This window comes from Lepidothrix coronata, unplaced genomic scaffold (assembly GCF_001604755.1).
Source record: "Lepidothrix coronata isolate B3197 unplaced genomic scaffold, Lepidothrix_coronata-1.0 Scaffold48, whole genome shotgun sequence".
NCBI classification, from domain to species: domain Eukaryota; kingdom Metazoa; phylum Chordata; class Aves; order Passeriformes; family Pipridae; genus Lepidothrix; species Lepidothrix coronata.
In genome coordinates this window covers 2385999-2395072 of record NW_016690228.1, presented here as the reverse complement: position 1 = coordinate 2395072, position 9074 = coordinate 2385999, and the positions used below count along the sequence as shown (strand labels likewise).

Genomic DNA, 9074 nt, shown 5'->3' with positions numbered 1-9074 from the left:
ATATTTAACATTTCCCTAACATTTGCCTTTGACCACAGGTCTCATGCCGTGTGTGTTGTTGCCACATGTACTTAGGCCCAGGAAACAGCCTGGAACGGGCTGCCCAGGGAGATGGTGCAGTCACTGTCCCTGGAGGTGTTTATAGAAAGACTGTATGTGCCATGGTCTAGTTGTCGTGGTGGTGTTCGGTCATGGGTTGGACTCAATGATCTCAGAGGTCTTTTTCAACCTAATTGATTCTGTGATTCTGAGGAGGGAAGCGGTGTCTCCCTCGACACTGTACTCGCTCTGACCATGTCTTCCTAAAGCGGACATGTCATCACAAGGGACAAGGCCTTGGGAGTTCTGCTCTCCCCTGCAGCATTCCCAAGCAGCCAGCCGGCCTGTCTGCCGCGGGGACAGAAGCCCTTCCCCCGCCGGGCTCGCAGGACAGAAGCTGCCGCTTTCCAGGCTCCTGCTGCAGTGGGTGGATCCCTGGGAGGTGCCAAACCCCTTCCCTTCCTCTTCCCCTTCTCCCCCCGCCTTCGTGGTGAGGAGGTGCCTGAGCGTGGCAGCATCTTCCCTTGGCTCATTGGAGTGGGGAGGAGGGGCCGTCGCCGCCTGCGGGGAAGGAAGGTAAGCTGCGGCGGACGGCGGGGAGGGAAGGGGAGGGAAGGGGGTTGGCTCCCCCCCTTCGCTGTCTTTCGATTCCCCGTGCGGCCGTCGGTGGGGAGCGGGGCAGGGGGAGGGCGCTGCCTGTGCTGGGCCGGGGTGGTGCTGCGCTCCTCGGGGCTGCGTCTCCCAGGCACCGGGTTTGGAAATGGCCGATAACGGGGAAGGCGGGGGCTGTGTGTCTGTGCGTGTGTTCCACTTCTGACAGGAGTTACGTTTGTGTGGTTGGGGGTGCCTGATGCCCGCAGGTGCACAGGAGTGTGATGGTGGCGGCACCTTAGGCAAGCTGAGCTTGGTGACCGTTTGTGGTTTTAAGGAAAAGAGAGAATACTTTGGAAACCAGGGACCGTTAGCTGTGTAGGAGACGGGCGGATTGAACCGTGTTTCCTTGTGGAGGGAAATTTCTGATATCGGTGGATTCCTAATATCGCGCACAGTTAGTAAAAAGATTTTACTCCCGGTTATGAACAGAGTAAGGTCTGTAGGAAGTCATGCTTGTGCAGCAGCAGAAACCATTTGGGCTGAACTGATGGTCCTTTCAGTACCTGAAGGGAACTGACAAAAGATGGGGCGAGACTTAACAAGAGAATGTAGTGACAGCACAAGGGGGAATGGGCTCAAATTGAAAGAGAGTAGGTTTAGATTAGATATGAGGAAGAAATTCTTTACTGTAAGGGTGGCGAAGCACTGGAACAGGTCGCCCAGAGAAGTTGTGGATGCCCCATCCCTGGAAGTGTTCAAGACCAGGCTGGATGGGGATCTGATGGGGCAACCTGGTCTAGTGGAAGGTGTCCCTGCCCATGGCAGGGGGGTTGGAACTAGATGATCTTTAAGGTCCCTTCCAAGCCAAACCATTCTATGATTCTGTGATTCTGTGTTGAAGGATATGAATGCAAGCATGGGGTAAAGGAAATGTGGAGAATCAATCGCCCTGCTGAATGTGGGTAGGAGAGGTAATGCTGTCCAGATATGAGAAATAAATGTGTCAGAATGATGTGGGATGTGAATGATGTGATGGACCATAAAGTAGCAGGAAGAGATTGTGTGGATAAAAAAAGAGTCAAGCATATGTATCATTGCTTTGAGAAAATAAAATTATAAGAGCTTTTGATTACGTCTGCCATAGACTGCAGGAGTTGGATTTGGATAAGAATATCACTTACTGGGAGATGCTATCAGGAATTATGTCACAGATGGATTTCTTTCTTAGATCATAGAATCACAGAATGGTTTAGGTTCAACTGAAAGTTCATCTAGTTCCAACCCCCTGCCATGGATGCCACTCACTAAACCAGGTTGCCCAGGGCCACATCAAGCCTGGCCTGGCACACTCCCAGGGATGGGGCACCCACAGCTTTTCTTGGCAATCTGCTTGTGCCCTCACCACCCTCTGAGTAAAGAATTTCTTCCTAACATCTAATTCTGTCGTCTTGTAGTTTAAAGCCATTCTGCCTTGTCCTGTCACTATCTGCCTTTGTGAAAAGTTGCTCTCCCTCATTTTTTAAAAGGCCTCTTTAGGTACTGAGAGGGCACAGTGAGATCTCCCTGGAACCCCATCTTTTCCAGGCTGAACAACCAATAGATGCAGATAACGGCATCATTTGGGCATATAGTGATCCAGTTGATCTTACTGGATTGGTAAACTTAAAACTACTGTAAGCTTACCAAATGAGCACTGAATTGTTTTAGACTTGCTCTCAGTAAGCAGTGTGGAAAATTCCAGGAAGAGCTGGTTTATTAATTTGTGATCTTGTATCTTGGACATTTTAAAATAAATAGAAGTAAAATAGGTGACTAAACAGAGACAGGTTTGAAGTTCTCAATTTCAGATGGGCAAACTTAGAAAAATCAGAAGGATTAATCAGTGATGTTGTTTGTACAGGAATCCTGAGGGCCCTAGAAGTAAAGAGGGTTCAAAGCAAATTCTACCTTGTGCCAAAGGTAGAATCTATTTGGAATTTATAACCAAAAAAAGAGAAAAGATCTAATGAAAACAACTTCTGCCCATCTCAAAAAGGATTTTAGGAATAAAGAGTAGAAAAAGGATAGTTAAGTAAAATAAAAATTAAGAGATAAAGTGCAGTTCTACAGTGAGAATTGACATCAATAATTCTCAGTTAGTTATAGACAATTGTTTTTTAAAGCTTCTTTAATCATGTAAGTAAAATAGATAGAAGTGTAAGATAAAAGCAATAATAGAAGTAAAACCACTGAGTGATAAAGTTGAGATAAAATGACCTTGGCATCATGATGCATGTGATCTGTTGCAGTTTGGAGGAGACTACTCCAGTGGTAGAAATAATATTAGAAGCCCACACTTATACCACAAAGAATAACATTTTGTCTCTTAATTATTTTTAAGAGTTGGGAAACCTCTATGTATTATATCTGATCCAATGCTCTTGCCACTTAAAGTTCAGCAGTTCCACTATCAGAAGACTGTTAAATACAGAAATGGACAGATACAGAGTCATTTACTGATAGAGGAAGTGGGCTTCATATACACATTCTATTTATAGAATTTATATAGGGAGATTGTATCTCTTTTCTAACATACAGTATCTTTGTGTGCAGACAGCTATAACTATAAAAATATTTAAACTATCAGAATTCTTAGCTCTGGGTATGTAATACCTGTGATGTGTGTGTATTTGTGTGTGTATACATATATATATGATGAATTTTTTTTAGATATGCACGTGTGTGTGTGTTTGATGTATATACCTCTATATATGTGTGTTTCACGTGTATACCTACGTAAATTCTGACTTTGTGTTGGGGAACGATTTTGCCATCCTCCCACTCACCCAGGCATTGCATGCTGGGTTCATGGGAAGTGCTCTGGCAAGTGCCCAATGTTACAGAGATGCTCCAGCCAGATTTGTGCTGGAGCTGTGCTAGACATCATCTTGAAAAAGATCTTGGTGACTCAATATGTAGCCTTCTTAGGTGTAGGCAGGAGACTGTCACAGACCACGGCTCCAATGTGCAGATTGTGCTAAACTGAAGTAAACAAGGAATGTAGGAAAGAAAGCCAGGTGTGGTTTAGTAATGTTTATGTTTATGTTTTTGTTGAGGTTTAGAATGTTTAAGAAGATATATTTTATAAATCAGAGCACTTAGTCTAAGGATAGAATGACCTTCTGTGGACATCTAAGGAGGGGCTTAAAAGTTAGAACTGTAGAAACTATCAATATTTCTTCTTTAACAGCTAGGACAGACTGTGAGGTCAAAGGACAGCTAGACCTGATGTATGGCTCAGCATTTGGCTGGTTCAGGTAACTGTAGGCTGCAAACAATTTAGGCTAGGTCAGATCTACTTAGAGAGAGCATAACAAAATGTGTGCATTTGCATGCTGTTTTTCTGCTAATGTAGTATAGTATCTATGATTACATAGTAACAGAAGGGATCTTTCCAGGCATGCAGTTCCTATGGCATGGAACTGATATTCAGTCAGGCTTCCACATGCAGGTACAATGGCACCTGACATCTGAAGTTTATATGTGGTTTATCCTGAACAACTGCATGACCTGTTAGTGTTTCTTAAGTTCCTAAAGCTTTAATAGTTTCCGCACTACAATTCTTTAACTTTGTTAAAAAAATAATAGCTGTTTCTTTCACATATTTACTGCATTATTTTGAATTGTTTCATTCTGTTACATGGTCAATATTTTTAATAAAATTCTTTTAAAATCAAGTCTTTGAAATAATTTTTTTCCCCTAAAGCCAGTTCCTTGAACTTTCATATTGGAAAGTCAAAATGAAGAATAAGTTTTCAATTCTACCAAATCAGTTGAATGGTAAAAAACATTTTATGTAGCATTTAAAATAGGCAAGAGCCAATGGTTGCATCAGTTGTATTTTATCATGTTTGGTGTATGTATAGATTGCAGGAACTGAAGTGTATTTATAGTTTGGCTAACAATTCAGCAAAGAGAAAGAACTTTTCAAGTTAGTTTTCTGAAAATCTTAGATCAGCTACATAAAAATTGTGGACAAATGTTTTTCATTAGTATCTCAGGTTATATTTCAGTTAAATTAGACTACATTAGGTTAGACACGGGAATGACATCCTGTTGTCAAGAGACTGTCTGACAGAATGTTTGATTATTTAACAAGATTTTTTTTTTCTTCTGTTGTAAAGATTTTCCTTCTTGTGGGTGATGATGATTTTTTTTCAGTTGCTTCCATTTTTGTTGCTGGCTGGTAAACAATCCACCGTTCTACATCAATGATGGTGATAAACAATTCTAAAGTGGAAAAAGTAATTGGAATAGTAATGAGAAAAATAAAGAAACTTAATATGAGCACTTGTCTTACCATCATATAGGACTTTTAATAGTCCTAAGTGACTTTCTAAAAATCAAATTAGACAAATTGTCTTGCTAGCCCAAAATCCCAAGGTTAAATTTTTTGGAGGTGAGTGGAAGGTGTCCCCAGGAATCTATATAAGATTTTTCAAAGCCATTTTGTCATTTAGGGCAGAAATTTCACACCAGACCCTAACACTTATTTTTAAACCATTGGAAAGTTGAAAAATCATGCCCTCTGTTTTCTATCCCATTTTCTCACTTCTTTCGAAATGTTTTCCGCTGATGTATTTGCTCTTCGTTGCAGGCGTATTGAACCTCTACTGAAGGATATTGCTAAGTGTGGGTAACAGGACAGTGTTCCCACTGTCTTCCTTGCTTTTCATGTGCCCATGTGTTACTTACATCTTGTCCTTCACTGCTTGTATTCATGGCAACCAATTTTTGTTTGGGGGTGATGATGATACTGGAAAGAAGGGCTTTGCAAATAGGCTTCAATCATGTAGCTCCAATACAGCATACTGCATGTAGGTGAACCTCTGAAAACTTCAGTAGGGTCATGCTGGAGGTGCATCCCTGGAGCCGACAGGTGGAACTGGATGTCATGCCAAAAGAGAGGTGGTGTCTGACAACATGTTTCTGACTAAAGTTTTGCCTGTGGAGATTGAGACAATAAAGCTGTTTTATCTCAAATAATTTTAATTACATATTTCTCTAGCAGTTGCCTACCTTGCAAGGTCAAGGATGTCAGCCTCTTAGACTAAATATTCCTGGCTTTAAGAGTTTCTTGGATCTAGCTTCTAAACTGCACGTAGATTTTCTCATGCAATTAGTAGGCAGACAGTGGAACTTGCATCCAGAGCCAAGAATTCACAGTCTGGTGTCATAAAGCAAGAAGGGAAGAAGAGAAGATTATGCTTTAGTTGGAGTCAGCAGTTTTTCAAACAACCAGTTGCTGTTTGTCAAGGTCTGCAATTTCTTGGTTATGGAAAATGCTGCATCAGTGGAGGAGTGAATGACAAGCTGAGTTCTGTCAATTTATTGTCAGCACTAGATGAAGTAGTGACATTTCACAGAATCAGAGAATCACAGAATATGCTGAGTTGGAAGGGAACCACAAGGATTAAAGTCCAACCCTTAGCCCTGCACAGCACCATCCCAAAGACTCACATTATGTACATGAAAAAGGAAGATAATTTTGAAAATATTCTTCCTAGAAAGGAATCTCACCCGTTCAATCAGAGCACATGTTGGCAATATTTCTGTCTTATCTCTCCTGCAAAATTGCTTGGACAAAGTAGCATTATGTCATGACTACTTCAGTAGGAGACTGCTGAGAAATCAGGAATAGAGAAAGTTAGGTTCCTTTCCTAAAAGTCTCATCAAGTTGCATTTTTTTCTGTGACTTTTTCCTTTTCCTAGGCCTGTGGTTAGAGTTCTTGGGGAAGAAGCTGCAGACAGACCTTTGATTTGGCAGATGAGACTCATAAATGCTGAAGTTAAGTGGGAGGAAATACTTAGTGGAGTTCTGAAAATTTTTGTTTGCTTGCCAAGTTCCTAGAGAGAGAATCTACAAGAATGTTTACATTCTAATGAGTCAGTGAACCAGTTTAAATATTTAGGGTTAAATGGTCTTAGACTGCTTATAGAGCTTGGCTGTTAGAATTAGTATTTTTATGTTCCTTAACTCAGTCTTATCTGGACTGCAGAAGCATGTGTGATTTACCCAAAGATCTGTTATGGTTGGACTGAAACGAGGGTCAGAACTACCAGATTCCAAGACCTAAACTCAGACTGCCAGAGTATGCTGTACAGATTCTTAATTGTTCTTGGATTCCAGATAAGAGAATTGTGAAATTTTAATATAAATAGTTTTGTATCAAAATGCTGTGCACTTCCTCAAGAAGTGGATGTTTACAATAATGATGTTTTTTCCTTTAGATCTGCACTTTAGAATTTTTTTTGCGGGAATGCAGCTAGTGAAAATTATATAGAATTTTAATACATGGGAAATATTTTTTGCTTGCCCTTTTACTTTCTAAACTAAGCATTGCATTTTTTTTTTTTAGATGTAGTGGCTAGCTATTTTAAAGTAAGGCTTTTTAGCAATTCTGTGAATATTGTTAGATTTAGTAGATGAATGAACCGAATAACTTGTCTGAGATAGCTAGGATATGTTTTTCTTCTGTACCTGATTTACTCAAATATACAGGGGTTTTCTCTTCATTTTGATGAAAATACTGTTTTTTCCGTGCTTCACTCTGCATATACAATGGTTATTTTTCTGGAGGGAGAATTCTTACAAGTAGGCAAATATGAATCATCACTAGTATTTTAAAGGTATACAGATAAGAATAATACTTAAACAGGTGTAATATTATTTTTTTTGTCTGTCTTTATTTTGGGGATCCCAGGGTGAATATGTACTCTTAAATCAATTACAGGTTTTTAGAAAGAACACCTTTGCTTATGCAGACATGTGGCAATCAGTACATACTTGTATTAGAATACATGAATTCGAATAAAAGAATAAACTGGTATAATTTGAGTCACCCCACGTACTCCTATGGTGTTGCTCAGAAATAAGGTGTCTGTGTTTGCAGAGCAAACTGAAAATGGAGTTGCAGGGTAATTTTCTCGTAGTTATAGAGAAGATAAAACATAACTTTTGAGTTGCGAGGACATAATTGATCTTTATTCTTGAGAAGTCAGGGCAGAACTGTCAGCATCTTTGTGGGGACTGAAAAGTAGTGAACTGGAGCACCTTTTATTAAGTAACTGAGGTGATTAGAACCTAATGTACCTTTCTTTATACTAACAAATAATGTGCTTTTAAAGTCAAACCGTGCTTTTAAAGTCAAACCATGCTTTTGTCTGAACAGATGCAATTGAAGGGAAATATTAGAAATGGAAAAATCACAGATATCAGTTATGTATCAAATGGCCTGAGGAAGAAAATGTGGAATTCTACATTTATTTAAATTAGAAAATCAGTTGTTAATAATTATTTCTTTGGGGGCTGAGCGTAGGCTAAGGATGGCCAAGAAGTGGGTACCATATCAGCGTTGCTGGGCAGTGCTGTAAATTGATACTGCAAAATATTGGATAGCCTTGATAATCAGTTTCGCAGTAGGACTACTCACATACTTGAAATTAAATGTTTCAGAACTTCAGTTCAGTGGTACAGTCCTGCTCAGGCTGTGGTCATGCCAAAGGCCTTGATTAGATGAGTTGTTTCTAGTTTAAGCAGAGAAGATGTACACAAATTCTTGTGCAAGTAAGTTGTTGGAGAAAATAAGAAAATAACAAATGGCTTAACTGCAAGAGCTCAACAGGTTACTCTGTTTGCATGAAGTTGCAAAGCATGGTAAATGGCTGGCTGTGTTTATTTAGGGCTCTGCTCGGTTGCACCTGTGTAACTGCCTGGTGCCATTTAATTCTTAGCTGCTGTTCCAGCTTGGCACAGATACCTTATAGGTCATGTATCATATCTGCCAGCACTGTTTGGTGCTGGGATCCCCAAGGTTATCTCAAAAAGCAATAGGTGCTAACCTGTAGGCAACTGTATCAGCCCTTTAGTTTCTCTAGTTGAAAGGGAATATAACTTAGCTTCAAGTTATTTCAGTTTGGTTGCGTGTCTGAGCCTTAAGCTCAAAGTCAACATGGACAAGAGAGTAGCTGGACTTTCACACGAGCTGAATTTATCATTTCATGTCCAAACTAAGTGTATGAAATACACTGTGTGTATGTAGATTTGTGAGTTTTGTTAAAGAGTAAGCTTAACAGTGTGCATATTCAGTATAGCTGAGCTGCAGCAATTATTTGGGGGTTTATTCATTTTAAGTAAATAATTTTTTTTGTTTATTCAGTAAATTAAATTATATTTGTTAAATCATTAACATTTATAATACTTAAATCATATGAATTTCATGTATTTTATGCCCTTGGCTTAGGTCTTATGGCATGAAGTCTTACATAAGAAACACGTTGAGCAGTAAGTTAGGTCATTTTATGTAGCTGCATTTGATACTCCTTTTAGCATGGTATTCCTCTGAAAAGTAACTCAGTAAGTTGGTAACTGGTTTATTGGATGTTATTTTGCCTGTAGTCAG

At 39.8% G+C, this 9074-nt stretch overlaps 1 protein-coding gene across 1 annotated transcript in view; it reads left to right on the top strand.

The window, feature by feature from the left end:
- Nucleotides 1–424: 424 nt before the first annotated feature.
- Nucleotides 425–9074, top strand: part of RCBTB2 (RCC1 and BTB domain containing protein 2) — a 33133-nt gene continuing 24483 nt past the window's right edge. Inside the window, exon 1 of the mRNA XM_017815119.1 lies at nucleotides 425–615. The gene's annotated coding sequence lies outside the window, so the exon portion shown is untranslated. The remainder of the gene's footprint in view (nucleotides 616–9074) is intronic.